This window comes from Symphalangus syndactylus, chromosome 18 (assembly GCF_028878055.3).
Source record: "Symphalangus syndactylus isolate Jambi chromosome 18, NHGRI_mSymSyn1-v2.1_pri, whole genome shotgun sequence".
Lineage (NCBI taxonomy): Eukaryota > Metazoa > Chordata > Mammalia > Primates > Hylobatidae > Symphalangus > Symphalangus syndactylus.
The window spans coordinates 10,967,859-10,988,775 of NC_072440.2; the positions used below are offsets into that span (position 1 = coordinate 10,967,859).

At 48.0% G+C, this 20,917-nt stretch overlaps 1 protein-coding gene across 1 annotated transcript in view; it reads right to left on the minus strand.

Annotated features, from left to right (window-relative positions):
• Nucleotides 1-307: 307 nt before the first annotated feature.
• TAFA5 (TAFA chemokine like family member 5) overlaps nt 308-20,917 on the minus strand; it is a 396,065-nt gene continuing 375,455 nt past the window's right edge. Inside the window, exon 5 of the transcript XR_010116879.1 lies at nt 308-643. The gene's annotated coding sequence lies outside the window, so the exon portion shown is untranslated. The remainder of the gene's footprint in view (nt 644-20,917) is intronic.

The window sequence follows — 20,917 nt, forward strand, 5'->3', positions numbered from 1 at the left end:
CTCTGTTCTACATCAGGAGCCGGCTCCATGCAGGGACCTGGCTTTGTGGCTCAGAAACGTGTGTGGTATGAAAATCTGGCGAAATCAAGTAAAACAGGAGGAAGGCAAGGTAAACCCAACACGGTGCCCTAGACACCCGTAGAGCAAGCTGAGCTGTTGCCCTGCCAGGCCTGGATGAGGGAGGAAACCTGCAGATGGGGGCACTGGAGGGGAGAGGGTTGACCGCGGCCCAGGAGTGCTCTCTGCTCTGAGAGTTTGATTGAATGAGATTTTTGGTTTGGCTTCACTGGTTATTGTAGTTTTTCCATTACTTTATTGTGCAAATTCCTAGTAGAGTCAGCAGAATCGGGAGGCAAACTGAGCAGCTACTGTGAAGTGTGAAAAATTACCCTCAACTGATACAATCACACTATTTGCTTATGAGATTACGGCATGGAAATGAGGCCTCCAGGCTGGCAATTTGGCAGCGGACTCCGGTCACCTTCCCGGGCTGCAGCCCCGGCCCAGGAGTTGTGGTTCTCCTGACTTCAGTGGCAGGATGAGCTTTCCGGCTCCCGTGGGGCAGACGCCGATCTTTCTGCAGCATTGACAACACCATTAATTGTATCCCGGACAACACACCCCAGGGAGCTAGGCAGGGCACCTGCAGGGAGAAAATACACTCATCTCGCATTCACCCAGCAAATACTGACCCACCTCTCTCAAACACAAACACAGACCCTAAATCCAAGCAGCCTGGAATAAGAAGTGAAACCTTTTGAGTGCTGTGTCACCCCACAGACTCTGGGATTCAGGAGGCAGGGACCAAGCCTTGCTGCCTTTGTTTCCACAGCTGCAATCAGGACGTCCTCCCTGATCCAGTAAGGGCTTCTGCCCTGACTCCACAGGATAATCACCCGAGGGATTCAAGAAACTCTAACGTCGAGGCCACGCAACAAACCAATGAAATCCAAATGTCACGTAGGGGCCTGGGTTCCAGCATTCTTCCAATGACTTCCAAGTGGCTTCATGAACAGCCACTGCTGAGAACCACCATCCTAACTAAAGGTCTGGCAAGGTCATACCGGAGACACTGAAGACTCACATCTTCATTAGAATTCATGCCTGAAAGATGGAAGCAAAGGCTCTGCACACAGAGTGCGTTTCTCTGTCGAGCACGGAGGATACCCAGAGAGTCAAGCATCTCCTCAGCTCAGGAAGTGTTTAAAAAGTAAGTGGTGAGTTGGCAGAAGGGATAATGAAATTTTAGATACATGTTTGGATGGATGGATGGATAGATGGATGGATGGATAGATGGGTGGAGAAATGGGTAGGTAGATGGATCATGAATGGAGGAATGGGTGGGTGAGTGGATGGAAGGATGGATGGTGGATGAATGGATGAGTGAATAGATAGATGGTGTGTGGATGGATGGATGGATAATGGATGGATAGTGGATGAGTGGGTAGATGGATGGATTGGTTGGTGAGTAGGTGGGTGGTTAGATGGTGGATAGATGATGGATAGATGAGTACATATGTGGGTGGATGCATGGATGGTGGATGAATGGATGGATAGATGGGGATGGATGGATGAATAATGGGGAAGAGAAAACACATGACAGACAGATTTTGAGCTGAAGACTGCATAGAATTGTAAGACAGCCTCTCTGACCTGTTGGAACTTAGAAAGAAGATGGTTTACTGAGGCAGAGTGTGACTCAGCCCCATAAGCTGGATTGCAGAGGGATGAGGAGATACAGTGACTGACACTTACTAAGCACTTCCTGTAGACATGGCCGGGAGCATCCCGCAGGAATCTCCACATTCTCCCCCTCGACAGCTCTCACAAATGAGGTTGCCAGGAGGTGGCAGGGCTGGACCCAAACCCTGCTGTCCCTGGCTGCCGGACAAGTGATCCTCGTCAAACAGACCACAAGGGCTCTGTGCCGGGCAGGTGCCAGCGACGCAGGGGGCCTGCTTGTGAAACAGGTGGGCAGATATAGGTGGGCAGGTTGGCAGGTGGGCTGAGCTCCCCACCCCCTGACCAGCTGTTCTTCCAGGGCTTCACGGTGATCGAGACAGAGCCTTGATGTTGGAAGGCCACAGCCTGGTGCGGAGGAGGTCACCCGAATGGGACCCAGCCTGCTACAGGATGCACGCCTCTGGCCCTTGGTGCCCCAGGACTTGGGAAGTGGCCACTAGATGAACAGGTGTCCTGCCCGGGACACTCTTCCCCAGTGCCCGCCTGTGGGACTCCAGCTCCTTGTTCCGGCTCCTGCTGCACCAGCCCCTGGTGACTGAGGCTTCTCCCGACCCCCTGTAAGTGGAGCTCGCCTCGCCCCTGCCCTCCCTGCCCCCTGAATCTTCATATCCCTGCCCCGCATTTCCTCACTTGCTGCGTCATATTTGTGCTTCATACGTTTAATATTTGTTTCTCATCTGTCTTCCCCTGACCTCAATTTGAAGTCAGCCTCCAGCAGATCAAGGGCTGGATTTTCTGAGCATCATAACTTCCTTCGTGTCCAGAACAGCCACATAATAGATGCTCCATAAACACTTGTTAACCACATTATTGTGTGAATAAATATCATGTCCTTTTGCTCACTGGGGAATGCTGGTCAATAAAAGAGGAGTTCAGGAATTGTAGGGGCAGGGAGGGGGCTTCATACTAGGGGGCAGGCAGATTGAGGAGTTCCAGGGCAGCTTAGCCTCCACTCTGACCCTCAGTCTCCTACTCTGCTCAGCACAGGTGACACTAACTCCTCTGCTGTGGCGCTGCCTCGGGGATTCACGAGATGAGGCCCGTCAGGTGCTTCCTGCACCTCAGCTGCAGCTGGGTCTGCTGCTTTTATCTGCACCTGCCCCTCCTTCTGTACAATGTATGGGCCTCTATTCATCTCTCCTACTTCCCCATCTCCAGGGCAGCAGGTATGTGTGGCCCACATGTGTGTGTGATCTGCAGGAAGGAATGGGCTATTTGGAGATGGTGCTGGCTCAGAAGACCAGGAGGGAGGCGTGAGGGGCAGAAACAGAGGGGACACGGCAGATGTGGACACAAGGCTGACTTGGGCTCAGGGCCCAGTTCCAAGGTGCCGCCAAGTCAGGTGGGTGGAGCCCCAGTCGGGTGGAGCTCCAGGGAGCAGCAGGTCCTGGGCTGCCAACCCCCAGAATCCGACGTAGGCGCCATGCTCCATAGCCTGAACTTCCCTTTACGAGGGACACGCTCAAGGGCAAAACTGGAAGGATACAGAAGCCAGTTATGTATTGGTCAAGGGAGCAGGTGATGGAGGAGACGTAATGACCATGAGCACATAGGAGCAGAATAACACAGCCTCAAGATACACCAACAGCCAGCGACCCACCTGCAGAGTAGGAATATGCCAGCAACACTGCAGAAGATTTTAACACATCGCTACAAGTAATTGACAGAGCAAGTAGGAAAAAATCAGCAAATTTAGATAACCTAATTGAAGAGCTCACAGTAGAAGATAGATTATCTTACACCAACAATCAGAAAATGCTCGTTCTGTGTAAACATACTGCGAACAGCATGTGCTCAGAAATTAACCATGAGCAAAATTACAGAAGTATTCTCCCAATTCCAAAGAATCAACATCATACTGATTATCTTCCCGGCCAATGTATAATAAAATTAAGAGCTATTCACTGAAGAGTATCGTTAAAAAATCTCATAGGAACCTAAATAACAGACAACTCAATATACCTTGGGAAAAATCTAAAAATTACGAATACCTTAGAGTAGAATGAAAATGAAAATATTACAGGTATTGGTGAGACATAGTAAAGCACTATGAGGAATTTATGAGTTCAAAATATATTTACCAGTAAAAACAAGGTCTTGTAAATCTTCTAAGCAGTAAAATTCAGGATAATTAATGAAAAAAAAGAGATGACTGTCTGAAAATGCTTGCAAAATAGTAAACTTAGTCAAGACTAAGGGAGAAAAGAGAGAAAATGGCAATAAAATTCTTAAGACTGAAAGTGATAAAAGCAGACACAGATGAGACAAAAGGATGTTTCCTCAGACAGCTCAGTATTAATGAATTGGAAAATCTAGATAAAATACTTACAAAAACTGAAAATGACAAGCTTAAAACAAGGAAAAGTTTGAAAATGTTACCTCCCAGTATCTTTCAGAAGGGCTTTAATTAGATAATTTCTGTGAAAATCCTAGCGGAAATTTCTGTAGATACAGACAAGGGGATTCTAAAATGTATAAGGAAAGTCTAAGGGGCTAAAATAATTAAAACAATTTCAAGAAAGAAAACAAAGTTGGAGAACTTACACCTCCTGATTTTGAGAATGCCTGTAGTTCCAGCTGCTCGGGAGGCTGAGGCAGGAGAATCACTGGAACCCAGGAGGCAGAGGTTGCAGTGAGCCAAGATCGTGCCACGGCACTCCAGCCTGGGTGACAGAGTGAGACTCCACCTCAAAAAACTGACTGTAAAGCTATAGTAGTCAAGATAGTGTGACATGGGTAAAGGGATAAACACATAAGTCAATAAAAGAGAACAAAGAGTTCAAAATAAGGCACACAGATATGGCCAAATGATTTTTGACAAGTTACAAAGGCAATTCAATGGAAAAAAGACAGTATTTTCATTAAATTGAACATCCATATGCTGAAAAAAAATGTAACTCAACCTAAACCTCACACCTTATATAAAAATTACCTTAAAATGACTGATAGCTGTAATGTAAGGCTGTAAATATTTTATTTATTTTTTATTTATTTATGTATTTGAGATGGAGTCTCACTCTGTGTCCCAGGCTGGAGTACAGTGGCACGATCTCGGTTCACTGCAACCTCTGCCTCCTGGGTTCAAGTGATTCTCCTGCCTCAGCCTTCCAACTAGCACCCGCCATCACGCCCAGCTAATTTTTGTATTTTTAGTAGAGACGGGGTTTCACCATGTTGGCCAGGCTGGTCTCGAACTCCTGACCTTAAGTGATCCTCCCACCTCGTCCTCCCAAAGTGCTGGGATTATAGGCGTGAGCCACCGCACCCAGCCAAGTTGCAAATATTTTAGAAGAAATATAGGAAGAATATGTATGGCCCTTGATTAGGGAAAGAATACTAACATAAAACCATAAGCACATTCCGTTTAAACAAAGATAAATCAAAACTTTACGTTTGCTTTACACTGAGAAAGAACCTGATAATGTTATCGAATACTAGAAAATATTTACAAATCACACACCTGATGAAATACGCACAATATGTAAAACTCTCATGATTCATCATTAAAAAAAAAAAAAAAAAAAAAAACCTCATTTTAAAAACAGGAAGATAATTAGAGCAGACACTTCACCAGATAAATTACCAAAGAAGTGCATGAAAGGGTGCTTAACATCATTAGGCATTAAGGAAATAGGAATCAAAACCGCAAGGAGAGATCGCTGCACACCTGCTAGAATGGAGAATATATACATACACATGCAGCAGTGTGTACTAGTGAGAAAGGTGAGCAGCTGAACATCTCTTGTGTCATGGCTAGTAGACATGCAGAAGTATACAGACACTCTAAAATTGGCTGTTTTTAATGAAGTTAAACATACACTTACCAGATGATAGGAATTTTATTTGTAGGTATTTACCCCAAAGAAATGAAAACTTGTGTTTACACCCAAAACTGCATATGGATGTTTGTAGCAGCTCTATCTATTCTGTTCATTAACTGGAAACCTTGCACCTGTCCTACAATGGTAGACTGCATAGAATAATAGCCATCCATACGGTGGGATTCATTTAGTCGTAAAGGGAAATAAACTATTGATGTGCACCACTTGGATGCATCTCTAAGGCATTATGCTAAGGGAGAAATAAGCCTCTCAAAAGTTCACATTCTTGAGAATCAAACTTATATTGGTGGAGAAAAGTTCAATGATTACTAGAGATTAGGATGTGGTGGGGTTTCGATACAGAGGGCAGCATGGGGGGGCTCTGCGGCCTGTGTAAGGACTCTACCTTCTGTGACAGTGGTTATAGGATTCTGTCGTATATTAAAACTCATTCTATTCTACCAGAGAGGGAGAGGGAGAGAGGAAGGAGGAAGGGGAGGAGAGGAGAGACAGAGAAAGTGAAAAATGCTCTAACCCAAATTAAAGACAGGTTGCAGATTTGGAAAATAACACTGCTGTAAAATCTGAACCAGACAGGAAATTAATATGTATTAAGTTCCAGTACATTTAAAAGGACTAAAGGCATAGATAGCATGTTCTCTGACTCAAATGGAATTAAATTATAAACCAAGTAGTAAAGCCTATCTGGACAATCCCTAAATATTTTGAATTTTTAAATTACTTTTCTAAATACTCCATGGGTCAAAGAGGAAACCAAATGAAAAATTATAAAACATTATAAACTGAATGAAAATTTAGTGGAGTTCAGTTAAGCAGTGCATAGAATGAAATTGTAATTTTATAGGTTCACATGAAAAATGAAAAGTGTTTTGAAATTAATGATCTAATATTACACAACAAGAAAAGAAAAATCAAGCAAATGAAACTTAAAAGGTAGGGCATATTAAAGATAAGAATAGAAATCAATAAAATTGAAAAACCTCAAACAATGGAAAAGATCAACAGAACCAAAAGCTGGTTCTTTCAATATCATCCCTTTGTTTTTGATTCTCTGCCTTTATGACTAAATGAATCCCTCCGTATAGATGCCTATTATTCTGTGAACACGATATGCCTAGGTGTAGATTTTTTGGTGTTTATCCTGTTTGATGCTCTCTGAATTTCCTGGATCTGTGGTTTGGTGTCTATCATTAATTTTGGAAAATTATGAGCTATGATCCCTTCAAATATGTGCTGTGTTCTTTTCTCTTTATATTGTCTTTTCTTTTCCCATGATGTGTATGTTACCCCTTTTGTAATTGTCTCAGAGCTCTTGGATATTCTGGTTCTTTTCTTTTTTCATCGGTTTTGGAAGTTTCTATTGACGTCTCCAAGCCCACTGACTCTTTCTCAGCCTCATCCAGTCTACAGATGAGCCCATTGAAGGCATTCTTCCTTTTTGTTACAGTGTTTTTTATTTCCAGCCTTTCCTCCGGACTCTTTCTTAGAATTTCCGTTTCTCTGCTGACATTATTCATCTGTTCTTGCATGTTGTCCATTTTTTTCATTATAGCCCTTAATAAATTAATTATAATTATTTTTTACTTCTGGTTTGATAATTCCAAAAACTCTGCCATATCTGAGTCTGGTATTCATGCTGGCTCTTTCTATTCAAATTATATTTTTGTTTTGTGATACGCCTTGCAACATTTTTTTTTTCTTTGAGATGGAGCCTCGCTCTGTCACCCAGGCTGGAGTGCAGTGGTGCTAGCTTGGCTCACTGCAACCTCCACCTCCCAGGTTCAAGTGATTCTCCTGCTTCAGCCTCACAAGTACCTGGGATTACAAGCCTGAACCACCACGCCTGGCTAATTTTTTTGTATTTTTAGTAGAGACGGGGTTTCACCATGTTGGTCAAGCTGGTCTCGAACTTCTGGCCTCAGGTGATCCACCTGCCTGGGCCTCCCAAAGTGCTAGGATTACAGGCATGAGCCACTGTGCCCGGCTCTACATTTTTTGCTGAGAGGTAAACATATTGTAGTGGGTAAAAGAAATTGAGACAAAGAAGCCTTTCTTGTGAGTTCGAAGTTTCTCTGGCTGGGAATTAGCTATAGATATTGGAAGTTCAGAGCTCCTCTGAGGCTCTTGCTTTGGTCTTCCCTACTGTCCCTGGGTCTCCCCTTCTTAAATAAGGTGCTGAGGTGTGGGAGGGGTATCCTCTGGTCCCTGATTAGTCTCAGTTTTTAGGGAGCCTGTGTCCCCTGGACTGTGACCTTCACAAGTGCTGCTTAGACAAGACAGGAAAACTACAGGGGTCTGGAGTTGGGTGTGTCTCCTCCCTGGGTCATTAGCATCTGATAAAACCCCAGGAGGTTAAGATCTGATAACACTTTTTCTCTTGAGAGCAGCCCCTATTCAGAGCAGAGCTCCAGAGCTTTTCCCACCCCTGCTGGAAGCAAAGGGGAGTTTTCTCTGATATTTACTGTGAGGTCCGGGCAGCGTGGGACCTCCTAAGACTGGGGTCCCCTCCCGAGTATTTGACATTCAGGCCTGTCCACACTGAGCCTCCATGGTGCTTCTACCATTCCTGACACTGGCTGCTAGCCTCTGCTCCTGGGCTTCTGTTCCTGGGAAGGTGTGATTCTCTAGATCCACATGCATTTCTCTGAAACTGTGGAGGCAGTGTCTTGCCTTGTGTCCTAAACTCTCTGATAAATCTGAGAAGGGTTGCTTTCAGTTTGTTCAGGAAAGACATGGTGCCTGCCTGTGGCCCCGGCTACTCAGAAGGCTGAGGCAGGAAGATGGCTTCAGCCCAGGAGTTCAAGCTACAGTAAGCTATGGCCGCCACTGCTATCCAGCCTGGGCGACAGAGTGAGACCTTGACTCTAAAAAAAAAAAAAAAAAAAGAGAGAAAGTGAGAGAAACAAGATAAGACATAAATGCCAATATCGTGAATGAAGGAAGGGGCTCATTACAGGCACAATAGAAATTAAAAGGATGAAAAGAAACATGAGTAAATTTCTGCAATAAATTGGACAACATAGACAAAATGAAAATCATCCTTGAAAGGCACAAATTATCAATATTGAAGAAAGGAGTACAAAATCTGAATAGACATTAAATGCGTAATTTATAGTCGCTCCTCAAAGAAAACTCCAGACCTGGATGCATTCAGTGATGGATTCTGTCAAACACTAAGGAAGACGCAGCACCAGTCCCAAGTGAGCTCTTCCAGAAAACAGAAAAGAAAAACCTTCCATCTTATTCTATGTGTCCAGCATCACTACGATTATGAGAGGAAAATCACACAATGTTAACTTTTAAAAATATCATGAATATAGATGCCAATGTTCATAAATTATTAGCAAATTGAATCTAGATGCATATGTATACAAAGACATAGACACATACCTATACATATACATATATACATGTGTGTGTATATCTGTGTGTGTGTGTGTGTGTGTGTGTATATTCATTCCCAGGAATGTCAGGTGGATTTAGAAAATTGATCAATGTAACACCCTATATTAACAGAATATAGAAGAAAGTCAATAAATTCGACAAAGGCATCTGACAATATTCATTATTCATTGACAGAAACAAACCTGACCATGCAGATTGAAGAAGGAATAACATTTTTATGTGAAGGTGACATGAGCACAAAAGCCTACAGAATCTGAAAAACAGTTACACTGATGATCTCAGCAAGACCACAAAGGTAACTGTATTTCTAAATACTGACAATGAATCAATGGAAAATGTAATTATAAATATTTACAGTAGCATGAAAAAAGCATGAAATACTTAGGGATAATTTTTTGAAATAGTGTAAGATCTGTATACTTAGAACCACAAAATATTACTAAGAAAAATATGAAACAAAAGCCCTAAATAAATGGAATGATAGAGGAATTTCGTGAAGTAGAAGAAACAGTATTGTCAGCACAACGATTCTGCCCGACACGACTTATACAATCAATGCCATCCCAATACAAATCCTAGCAGGATTTTTTTTTCTAAATAGAAATATGGAAGTGATTCTAACATTTATAGGACAATGCAAAGGATCTAGAATAATAAGAATAATTTTGAAAAAGAACTAATTGGAGGTTGGTGGTTGCATGGGTGTAAAATAGTCAATACTCATTACACTGTACTGAAAAGAGCTGCATTTATTGTATTGATATGTCTCAATACAATGATTTTAAAAGAAAAAGCACTCCCTTCACTATGTAGCTGTGATAATGGCCTGTCTGGGGAACAGCCCCTCTCTTTGTGCCTGTGATATTTCCAAAGCTGAGACAGTCCCTGGGGAAGGGAAGGACCCAGTGATTTCTCTCTGGTTTTCATACGAGATTCTGCTGGCGTTATTAGTACAAAATTCAATGCTCTGGAGTAGGGAATGGGGAAATTAATGCGATTTGCATTTCACAGAAAAATGTCTGTGGCATGTGGCAGCGATGATGATTCCCATGCAGTCTGTGGGAGCAAGGCCAGTCTCGGGCATGACAGAGTCTCAGGGACGGCACTTGCATCTCCTCAGCCACTGGGCCATGGTCCCCAAGAAGAGGCAGATGCTGGGGTTTGACCCTTGCTCATTCCGAAAGTTGCGCCACACTTAAAGGTTCATTTTGGAGTCGAGGGGATTTCTGAATCCAAGCAGGTGGAGACATCTGGCCCATCAGACAGGATGGCCAGTAGCCGCCCCAGGGAAGGTGTCCCGGCCGTCAGCCTCTGCTGTAGCAGCCTCACTTTGCAGGACACCCAGAGGTTCCTGAGCATGAGTCTGGAAATCTCACAGAAAAGGCACACATTTGGAAGCAGGTCCTGCGCACTGATAGTGGGGTGCCTGATTCAGGGGAGAGAGAAGAAGAAGCCTTTGGCAACTGGCCAACACAAGTATCGATTCATTCATTTGCTTAAGTCTTGAAAACACACCATATGCCAGGCACTGTACAAGATGCTTGGAATGTAATAGTGAGAAGGAAGGAAGGAAGGAGGGAGGGAGGAAGGAAGGAAGGAGGGAGGAGGGAGGGAGGGAGGGAGGGAGGAAGGAAGGAAGGAAGGAAGGAAGGAAGGAAGGAAGGAAGGAAGGAAGGAAGGAAGGAAATCCCTGCCTTCATGGAGTTAATATTCTAACAGAAGACAAGCAAGACAAACAAGAAATAAGTAAATTATTTATCACGTGTATATTTGGGTAGGAAGCACATGCTAAATTCACTGGCCTGGAGGCTGTTCTGTCTACTGCCCACCTGGTATTTCCCTTCCCCCATTGAGGCTCCCCGCTGGATGAACCTGGCTTTTGCCCTGCTCTGGATGTGAGCCCTTTGCGGGGAGGGTCTCTAGGGCTCCATCAGTGAAGGGGCTCAGGGAATGTTTACCCTGCGTTGCTGGAGGAGGAAGCGATGGGGGGGATGGGGGTGGAGCATTAGGTTCCAGATCTCAGAGCACCTGGGGCTGAGCTCTGGGTGTCCCTGCCATGGAAGGCAGGAGGGAGGAAGCCATCGGAGGATGGGGATGGAGCATCAGTCTCCAGATCTCAGAGCATCCGGGACTGAGCTCTGGGTGTCCCTGCCATGGAAGGCAGGAGGGAGGAAGTGATGGGGGTGGAGAATCAGGTTCTAGATCTCAGAACACCTGGGACTGAGCTTCAGGTGTCCCTGTCATGGGGAGGCAGGAGAGACAGGGGCCTGACTTGTGCCCCATGGCCTTGGTGGCACACACTGTCTCGGATGCCTGGAGGCTCATGTTAATTTCCCCAGTGCCCTACAAAAACAGCCATGTTCCTCAGTGAGACGAACAAGGTGGACCTGGGGAAAGCCAGGGACGAGACCACAGAAGCCCCCCGGCCGCTTCTTAGAGCCAGGGAAGGGGCCGGACCAGCCTAGCCTCCTGGACTTTATCAGGCCCTGAGCTCTACAGAGGCTGAAGCTGTGGCTTTGGAGCCTTTGTTGTGTGTTATGTTTCTGCCGTGGGGACCTCCAGGGCTCTCCAGATCAAGAAGAGCCTGAGGCCCCCAGGGAGCAGGTGCACGCGCACAGCCAGGGGCGAAGAAGCCACGTGGGGCCAGGAGGGTGAACTCTGGCCTTCCCAGTAGCATCCAGGGAGGAAGCTGGGAGGGGCAGCAGGGCGGTGGGTGGGGGACAGGAGGACTCAGCCTCACAGGAGCCCAAGAGTGACAGGACTCGCAGTGGGGAGGCTGGCTGGGGGTGTGTAGAGACCCAGCAGGGAACCATTCCAGAGCTGCTTCCTGGGGTGTTGGGGTGGATGCCCAGATGGGGAGGCAGGGGGATGGCCACCTCTTAGAGTTTTGGTAAATGTGTGCCAAATAAGAAAATGAACAGCGGGGCAGGCATCAGCTCACCACCCCCATCGCTCCTCAAACTCCAGCGTTCAACCCAGCCCTCCCTTCTGAGCACCTCGTGCTTCCCAGGAGCCCTGCTCCCAGCTGCAGAGCCAGAGGATGTGCTGCCGCGGAGAAGCTCACACCCTGCTCAGAATAGGACACCCCCAGATGGATCTCAGGTCCCTGGAGAGACAGTTGGGGGGTGAAAACTGGCTCGGCCCCGGGAAGGCACCAGCTCGCCCCTCACGCTAAGAACTCAGGGCGAGACCGCATCTTTAAAAATAAAAGCCACATCTTGACAAAACACCACCAGTACATGGACCCTTGAGAGCCGTTTAATCCACACCAGCAGGAAGCCCCCGGCACAGGGTGTGTGCTCCCGCTGCTGCTGGAGGAAGATCATGCAGACACAGAGGCGATGTGGAGGTGCCACGGCCCCCTGATTCCAGGGGCACGCCATTATGATGGAAATTTTGGCTGAAATGATGGTAATAGGTGACCCCTCTACAATATTAGAGACAGTGAAGCCATCTGTTTTCCCATGTCAAGTACACATTCGATTTTATATGCATACCTGCATGGAAAAATGACTTCCAACAAAAGAGCGTTTTCATTATGTCAGCTGGCTTCTGGGCGCACATTTTGGACGGTCATTCAAAACACATTGGCAAATTTCCCCTGAAGGAAAATGTGCCGCTTGCTGGCTCCGGCTGCTCAGGCAAGGAGGAGCCGAGCTTCAGGGCCTGCCTCGGTGGCCTCAGCCTACAGTCCCAGCCCCTGGCACAGCTCTTGGCCCTGACATTTCTCCCCCGGCCCCCATGGGGGCGCCCAGGGTGTGTTCGGTTCTCTTTTGCATCCTCAGCAACAGCCAGGTGTGCCCTCACAGCGCAGCCTTGATTTCCATGACAAGTTAAACCGTCTGCCCCTCAGTGGAGCTTCAGGTCCACGAGATGAGCAGTAGATAGAGCAAAAGAGCATTTGATGGCATGACAGTCCGGGAAACGCTGTGTTTTAGAGGGATCAAGAATGATGGAGAAATCAGGCAGGAGACGTAGTTCATGTTCCCTGGGAGTTTAGCTGCAGCGGAGGAGGAGGACAGGCACCCACCCCAGGGGCACACAGGCCGCACCAAGGCTGCCTGGAGGAAGCAGGATGCAACGCGCTGTGGAATCTACCCAGAAGGATGATGGGAGAGCTGAGGGTGGGGACTGAGCAGATGCTTGTAAGGTGGAGGAAGGAAAAAAAAGAGAAGGCTCCCTGGCAGGAGGCAGGGGGAGGACCAAAGCAAGATGGTGCATTGCCTTTTCAAGGAGTACCAGGCAAGAAATAGTAAAAGAGGAGAATGAAAAGTTAGGAAAGAAAAAAAAAGAAGGAACAATGGCCTAACCAACGTGAAAGATCACTTCTCTCTCCTGCACAAACGCGGGGGCAGGCAGGGCAGAGAGAGGGCGAGTGGAATCCTCCAGGGCTCAGGCCCCTTCTCTTACTACGCTTGGATCCTTACTGAATTTGCCTCAGGGTCCAAGATGACTGCCTGTGCACGAACCATCACATGTGCTATCCTGGAGGAAGGGGCCCTCCCAGAATACCGCAACACTTCTGCTGACCTCGCCTTGGCCAGAACCTAGTGGTCTGGACTGATCTAGCTGCGGAATAGGCCTGGAGATGGCCTCTTCCAGATGAGTGTGTGGCCATCCTGAGTAAGATCACGGATCTCTAAAAAGGAAGGAAAAAATGATGCCAGAGCAGCCACTGTCAGGAGGCCAAATTATCACGGCCACCAAAGGCCCAGCTTAGAAGACAAGCCAGTTTCAAGTTTATTAGGAGCAGGCAGCACAGGCTTTTGAGCATGAAGGTAAAGCGGTCAGGTGTGACTGTCAGCCTGGAGCCCTGGGGGCCAGGGTGGAAGGTGGACACAGGGCAGTCAAGCCAGGTATTTCCGCACAGATATACTGAGTGCTATCAGGCCCAAATGCTGTGCCAATCCAAATAATTAGACAAAAGAACGTCTTGGCAAAGCCCGTTCCCTTCCCCGCTCCCTCCTGACCTGGGAAATAATGTCCCAACCCACCGGCTTTCCAGGACAATCAGCTCCCCCAACCGTATCCAAGCCACCTCCCAATTCTGACAGCTCCCTCCCCACAGCCCCGCAGGTGTGACAGCCTCCCTTCGTCCCCACAGTCTCGTCTGGTCCTGATCACCTGGGCACTGCCATGGGCCCTTTGTGAGCCTATGCATTGTGTGCCCACAGGCCTGTACCCACCCCACAGCCAGGATGCCGGGCGGCTCCACCACCCAGAGTCCCTTTGTAACCTCAGCTGCACTGGAGGTAGATTGCCAGGTAAATTTCAGTACCCTAAGTCCCATTTGAATTTCAGGTCAACAACAAATAAATCTGGGTATAAGTTTAGCCCGAATATTGCATAGGACATACTTAGACTAAAAATAAGTGCCTTGTTTATCTATAATTCAAATGTAACTAATCCTCCTGTATTTTTACTTGCTGAACCTAGCAAACTGAATGCGAAGGGTGTTTGAAACTGTTTGAGTGCTCCTCAGCCACATTCAGTTTGGAACAAAGAGCCAAGGTCCAATTTCCAGGCAAAACCAAATGGTGCCCTTGCTCCCACCCAGGGACGGTGCCAGGAATATGCCAGCCATCCCTGGACCCAGGAGTCACCAGGCGCGGGCCCTGCTTTGGGGTTGATCATCTCTGAAACCTTCCAGGAAGGACCACTTTGGAGATAGCATCTGACCTCCGTTCCTGGGAAGCTGCAGGCCTGAAGCCATCTTCCAGGATTTCTCTCTGCAGCCGTAGAGCTAATTAACACCAGGCCTCCAGGCCAGGAACTGGCAGAGGATTCTGAGGGCATTTTAGCCTCAGGCAAAGCCTCCCTGGTCCCCCATCTGCAGGACTTGCAAATGGACACTGATTCCAGCCCTCCTGATGAGGGCACGATTCTTCTTCTCCACCGGTGCCAAAGCAAAATGAAATTCCATTTGCTTTTTCGACACATTAAACAAGACCATTAGGAGTTCTGCAGGGGTTCTGCGGGGGTGACCATATTTTAATATGCTTGGAAACTGTGGCAGGGGAGGTTCATTCCCTTGCCTGTTTGTACAGGAGAAACAGTGAAAGGAATCTGAGTCAACCGGCCTGCAGGGAATAGAAGGCTGAGACTTTTTTTTTTTTTAATACAACGTGGTGCTTAAAAGTAATAAAGAGGTCACAGGGGAAATCTGTATCATGATGAATCTAGTTATTGCAAAAGAGCTGTTTCCTTCAATGTTCAAAAGCTGATAATACACGTGCACAGGCGTCTGCTTCTAATTTCAGGGCAGCTAAGCCCAGGAGTGGCCGCTTTGGAGGCCATCGGCATGGGGCTGGCTGTCACACGAGTGGTGGGGTCTGTACCCTGGAGGCCCTGCCCCACCAGGTAGGACAAAGGACAAAGCACTCCTTCCCGTCTCCAGCACACTCTGTCCTTTGCATGCCCTCAGGGTTGCACAGGTCATTCCTGCTTCCTGGAAAGACTCATCCCCTCAAATTGTTTATTAAGCTCCTACTCAACCCTCAAGACCCATCTCACAGAGACCTTTAATTACCTGGGGTGGAGCTAGTCCTGCCTTCCCCTGCAGACGGCCCCATTATGTTCCAGGCAGCTTCATTCACAATTGTCTGCTCCTCAAATGTGGCTTCCCCAGGAGCAGGGACCTGTTTAATTTGAATCCTGTCCCCCATGTGTACCGCACAGTGGGCAGAATGTGGTGTTGAAGTAATTAATGTCTCTAAATATTTAATCCTTCCCACAACCCCAGAGGAGATCCAATTATGATGTCAGTGGAATAAAATGCAATTAAAGTTCAACTTGAATTGATTCTGATGGTTTTCAGCACAGCCACCCACCGTTCCCAGGCCCCGGCCCCTTGGCTGGCCTCTTCTGCTCCAAACCGGTGGCTGCTTCTTCGGGGAAGGTGTTCTAGGCAGCAAGGGTGCCAGGACAGAGGCCTGGAAGATTCTGTACTATGCAGCATGGGGCCACATTCTGTTGCTGGAAGCGAGTCACAGGCTTGTCCAGCTCAAGGGCAGGGTCGGTGAGAGTCTGTCCTCACACTGTCAGAGCCAGCTGGGCAGTGTGCCGGGGCAGCTGTCCTCCAGATGGGGAACAGAAGCTTTGTGCTTTAACTTCATGACACCAGCATCTAAGCTCACAGCTCTGGGCCCCACAGTGGGCAGGGAATGGACCGCAGGGTTGAGCCTTTAGTCACAGTGCTCGTGCTTCCCCCTATGCTGTTGCAGGCCTCAGTTTCCCCAGCTCTTTTGCCTGCAGACCTGGGTCCCACGTCCCCAGCCTGAGACAGGATCTCCTTGTCACTGTGGCTCTGCCATGTCTGGAAGTTTCCTGACGGTGCTCAGGCACCTCTCTCGGAACCCATTTCTGCATCAGCAAGGACAGGCGAGGCCAGGGAGGAGGAAGAAGTTAACTCTCGTTAAAAGAAAAACTTTAGGAAAATTAAATCTAACAGAGTTTAATTGAGCAAAGAATGGTTCGGGAATCAGCCAGCCTCCCAACCAGAAGAGGTTCAGAGAGACTCCGGCGCTGCCGTGGGACCAAAGAAGATTTATGAACAGAAAAAGGAGGGTGACTTATGGAAGACAGAGCGAGGTCCAGAAGCAGCCACGTTGGTTCCAGCTTAGGGTCTGCCTTACTTGAACAGAGTTTGAGCAGTGGGCTGTCTTTGGCCAAAACTTGATGATTGGCACAAGAGTAGGTTACAGACTATTTACACGTCCAGTTCGGTACAGTTCGCTGTGTACAGAAAGTTTTTTTTTTTTTTTTTTTTGAGACAGGGTCTCGCTCTGTCACCCAGGCTGGAGTGCAGTGGCGTGATCTCAGCTCACTGCAAGCTCCGCCTCCCGGGTTCACACCATTTAGGCTGAACTTACGTGAGGAGGCAGCTTTAGGCTAAGCTTATCACTCTGAATTCTCAGTGGCATATCGGTGGAGTTTGCAAGAAAGGTGGATTTCCCATTCATGCAAACTCCTCCAGCATGGCCACAGATCGGGGCTCATCAACAACCCACACGTTCCTCCCAGGTGTTACAGCAAGACTCAGAACTGGAGGCCCGTGCACTGGCTCGTCTATGCTCCGGCCCAGAAACGTCCCCGAGGTATGGCCAGAGTCCTCCAGGCTGGGAAGCAGCGGAGCCGGGCCATGCCAGCTCTGTCGTCTGGGTTTGGCTTCATTGCAGTGAGTGTTCACAGCTGAGTGGTGCTCTGGCGACCTTTGCTCTACAGTGATCCCTCCGGCAGCTCCATGGAAAACAGCAATAGTTGTCCAATTCAGGAGTGAGTTTCCACATCCATCCCCACCAAGGGAGTGCACAGTGCTGGTGACCGAGAAGCTCCTCAGAGCACCGGTTCTGAAGTCACACACATTGGGTTTGGGACTGGGATCCAGCAACTCCTTGTGGGACAGCGTGCAGTCCTTGTCTGGTGACCCCACTTCCCCGTCTGCGAAATGGGATCCTGAGACCTGCCCCTCTTAGGGCTGGGAGGACCCAACCAGCAAGGCCCACACGGCCTCAGGTCCAGGCAGGTCCCCGAGTAGAGGACGTGCCAGCATAATTGTCGCCCTGGGTGTCGCTACTGATATCATTGAGAGCTGATATTTCCCTTTCTCCACTGCCACCTCCACGAAGACAGCACACATCTGCTTAAGAAATAGCAGCTAGAGCTTGGGCTGAACGCGAAACATAGAAAGTGTGCTATATCTATCAGAGAACACTTTCCCCCAGCACCAGTGATTTCTTGGAGAACTGTGAGCCTAGGTATCAGCTGTGATTCCCTGAGTGATGGAGGGCCGAGAAGCAGAATGATACCACAGGACCTTTCGTAAACACCCGCAGGAGCTCTCTGCATCCACGACAAGAAATAAAGACACAAACTCTTCTCTGAAATTAGGGAAAAGGAAATAGAGAAAGTAAATGAATGCTTTAAGGAAATTTTTGAAGATAGAAAACTAAAAAACTATTAATTTAAAAATGAATTAAGTAAATAAGCTCTAAATAATGGCATCTTTTCCCCAAACTGTCATAGATGAAAAGCTAATGTGTTATTTTAAAGGATGACTCTCAGATGACACTTTACATTCCATTTATATTCTAGTGATTAAACCAAGTGATTTCTTAGAGTTTTACGGAGGCACTTTCTCCCTGTGTCTTAGAACGCAGACCACATCAAAAGCACCCATTTACTGCCATTATTTCAATATTGATTTTATTTTATGATCTTGATTTGCGATTTATAACTTTGCTTTTCTTGAGATTCCTGTCTTCATGTTGTTGAGCCTGTGGGTAAAGCAGGAAGCAGCTCCCTCCCTTGGATGTGCTGAAATAGTTATCGCTTCGCATCCATGATGCTCCTGGTTACCTTCCTGCCCCTGACACAAGCCATGCCCAGGTGGGGAGGGGTCCGGCCCACGAATGCAGGGAGGGAAGCCTGTGGTCTCCACACTGGCAGAGGAAAGGGGTGCGGACGCAGGCACCTGTCCCAAGAGGGAAGAAGGTAGATTCAGGATAGAATTAGCAAGACATGCTCCCCAACTGATTGTTACTTTCGAGAAAGCAGCCAGCTGCACTGCCAGCTTTGACAATTGAGTTTATTCTAGCATTGATGGATAAATTGATTGATAGATGTCAGACAGAGGCATGACCGAGGTGGGACCAGGTGTGTGCGGAAAGAATGATCGGCTCTACTGATTCAGTGAAATTCATGGTTTCAATAAGCCACAGACACACATGCCCCAAGCACTAAACGCACAGGCACACACGCACACACACATGCACACGTACATGGGCGTGCGCGCACACACACACACACACGATACTTTCAGGAAGGGCTGAGTTCATGATTCCAAAGCTGGAGGAGTGGCTCAGATGCTTCCTTCTGAGACCTTGGATGACTGGTGTGGGTGCCGGGGCATGGGGGCAGCTGCTGGCCCATCAAAGTCAGGCCTGCCCATCAGGAACTTATATGGAAACCACAACGTGGCCAGGCTGGATGTGGTGTCTTTGCCTTAATCCCCAGCGTCATGTGCCCCAGATTCTACTGTGACCAGGACTGGCCTCTCATACAGCACTCAGGCGAGCCCAGAGTGTCCCCAGCTGCGTCCAGGGTCACCAAAGTCCCTGCTGTCCTCTGTGCAGGGGACCACTCAGGTCCTGCAGGTGCCGATCTCTTCAGGAATAGTCAGGAATAGCGCAGGCACCTGCTCTGGAGCCTCAGCCTTGAGTGATCCATGGAGAGGAGGTGGTGCTGGCCTGCACACCATTCCCTCCTTCTGGAAGCCGATGGCCGGGAGGCTCCACCTCAGCCTGCTTTCTGGACCCGTGCTCCACCCAGCAGCAGACAGGGTTTCACCACGTTGGCTAGACTGGTCTTGAACTCCTGATCTCAAATGATCCACCCGCCTCTGCCTCCCAAAAGTGCTGGCATTACAGGCGTGAGCCACCACGCCCGGCCCCGGCCTTCCTTTAATTCAGCCTGGAAGCTTGGCACAGGGTGGGTCCTCAATGTCCCTTCTTCCTCTGCTGGAATCTTACAGTGGTGGACCAGGGTTTTTCTTCGTAATAATTTTTTGTCTTAACTTTTCCTCTGGTTGACCATTCACTTTCACGTCGTGTCTCTCCACATGTGGGGAAGTCTTGGGATATACTGACACTCCTTCTTTTCCTGGAACCCCTTCCACTGGGTGGAGCAAGATGGAAAAGCACTTGGGGAATCTGAATATGTTTCTTTTGAGGAGAGGCAATGATTTTCAGAGTTCATATGATGACTTTGCGTGCCCTCTTTTTTCTTGTGGAGTTGCTAGATTTTTTAATACATTAAAAAATAGACATCTATTTAAATTATATCCAACACTTCACTGTTTCATTTTTGAAACAGTTTGAAACTCTCATATCCATGCCTAAATCTTTGTGAGAACTGAGTGGGGTGAAGGTGCAGAATGCTGCTGCGTCTCCCTCCAGCTGCCCCTCTCCGTCCCATCATCCGAGCACTTTCCCCAGAGGAGCTTTGCTCGCCGTCCCGCCACTAAGACACTCCCTGGTTCCCCTTGCCTTCAAGCTGAAGTTCAAATTCTTTAGCCAGACATCCAGGTCCTTTAAATCAGCAACAACCGTTTCTCCCACTCCAACCCTAAAATTAAGTTGTAAGTGCCTGGCACTTCCATGTTAATGTATTTAAGTTTTCCCATTTTTGTTGCCAGGAACTGTGTTCACCCCACTGTGCAATGCAGTGTGATGTGGTGGAAAGACTGCCTGGAGGGTGGAGAGGCTGCCCGGAGGGTGGAGAGGCTGCCCGGAGGGTGGAGAGGCTGCCAATGGGTGGAGAGGCTGGGGTCCAGGATTCTGACTCCAGCAATCACTGGCTGTGTCCTTGGTCAATTTATTCATCTGCAGAGCAGCTTCCAGGCAGAATGCTTGGGAGGAATAAATGACACAATAGTCTTTAAACACCCGGCAAGGGCAGGTGAGAAGAGAGTACAGAATCCTGTCCTCATGCTACCCAAGTGTATGAAGGCATCCTGCCCCTTCCCCATCACGATCACGTGTTTTCCATGCACGGAGTTTGCACCGTCTCTCCACCCACCCCCTTGCCTGGGCAGCTTTGATTACCCACTCCCCCACCCCCAGTTTATCCATCTGCTCCCATTCCACTAAACTCCCTGAAGGATGGAGAGGACAGTGGCTCGCCCCAAGCACCAGACCTGACGCTATGATCTTCAGGAGACAAAAAGGACACTAGAGCCACCATTCACAGGCTCTCTCCCAGGCCCTCCTTGCACAGGATGTACAGGCTTCCAGCCCCCATTCCAACCGCAAGCAACCAGGGCTCAGAGACACCAGCTAAGGCACAGAAAGTCACCCAGATAATACTGGGTGGGTTATGATGCCCATGCATTTCTGGTATGACAATGATGCCACTGTACAGCCAGGCTG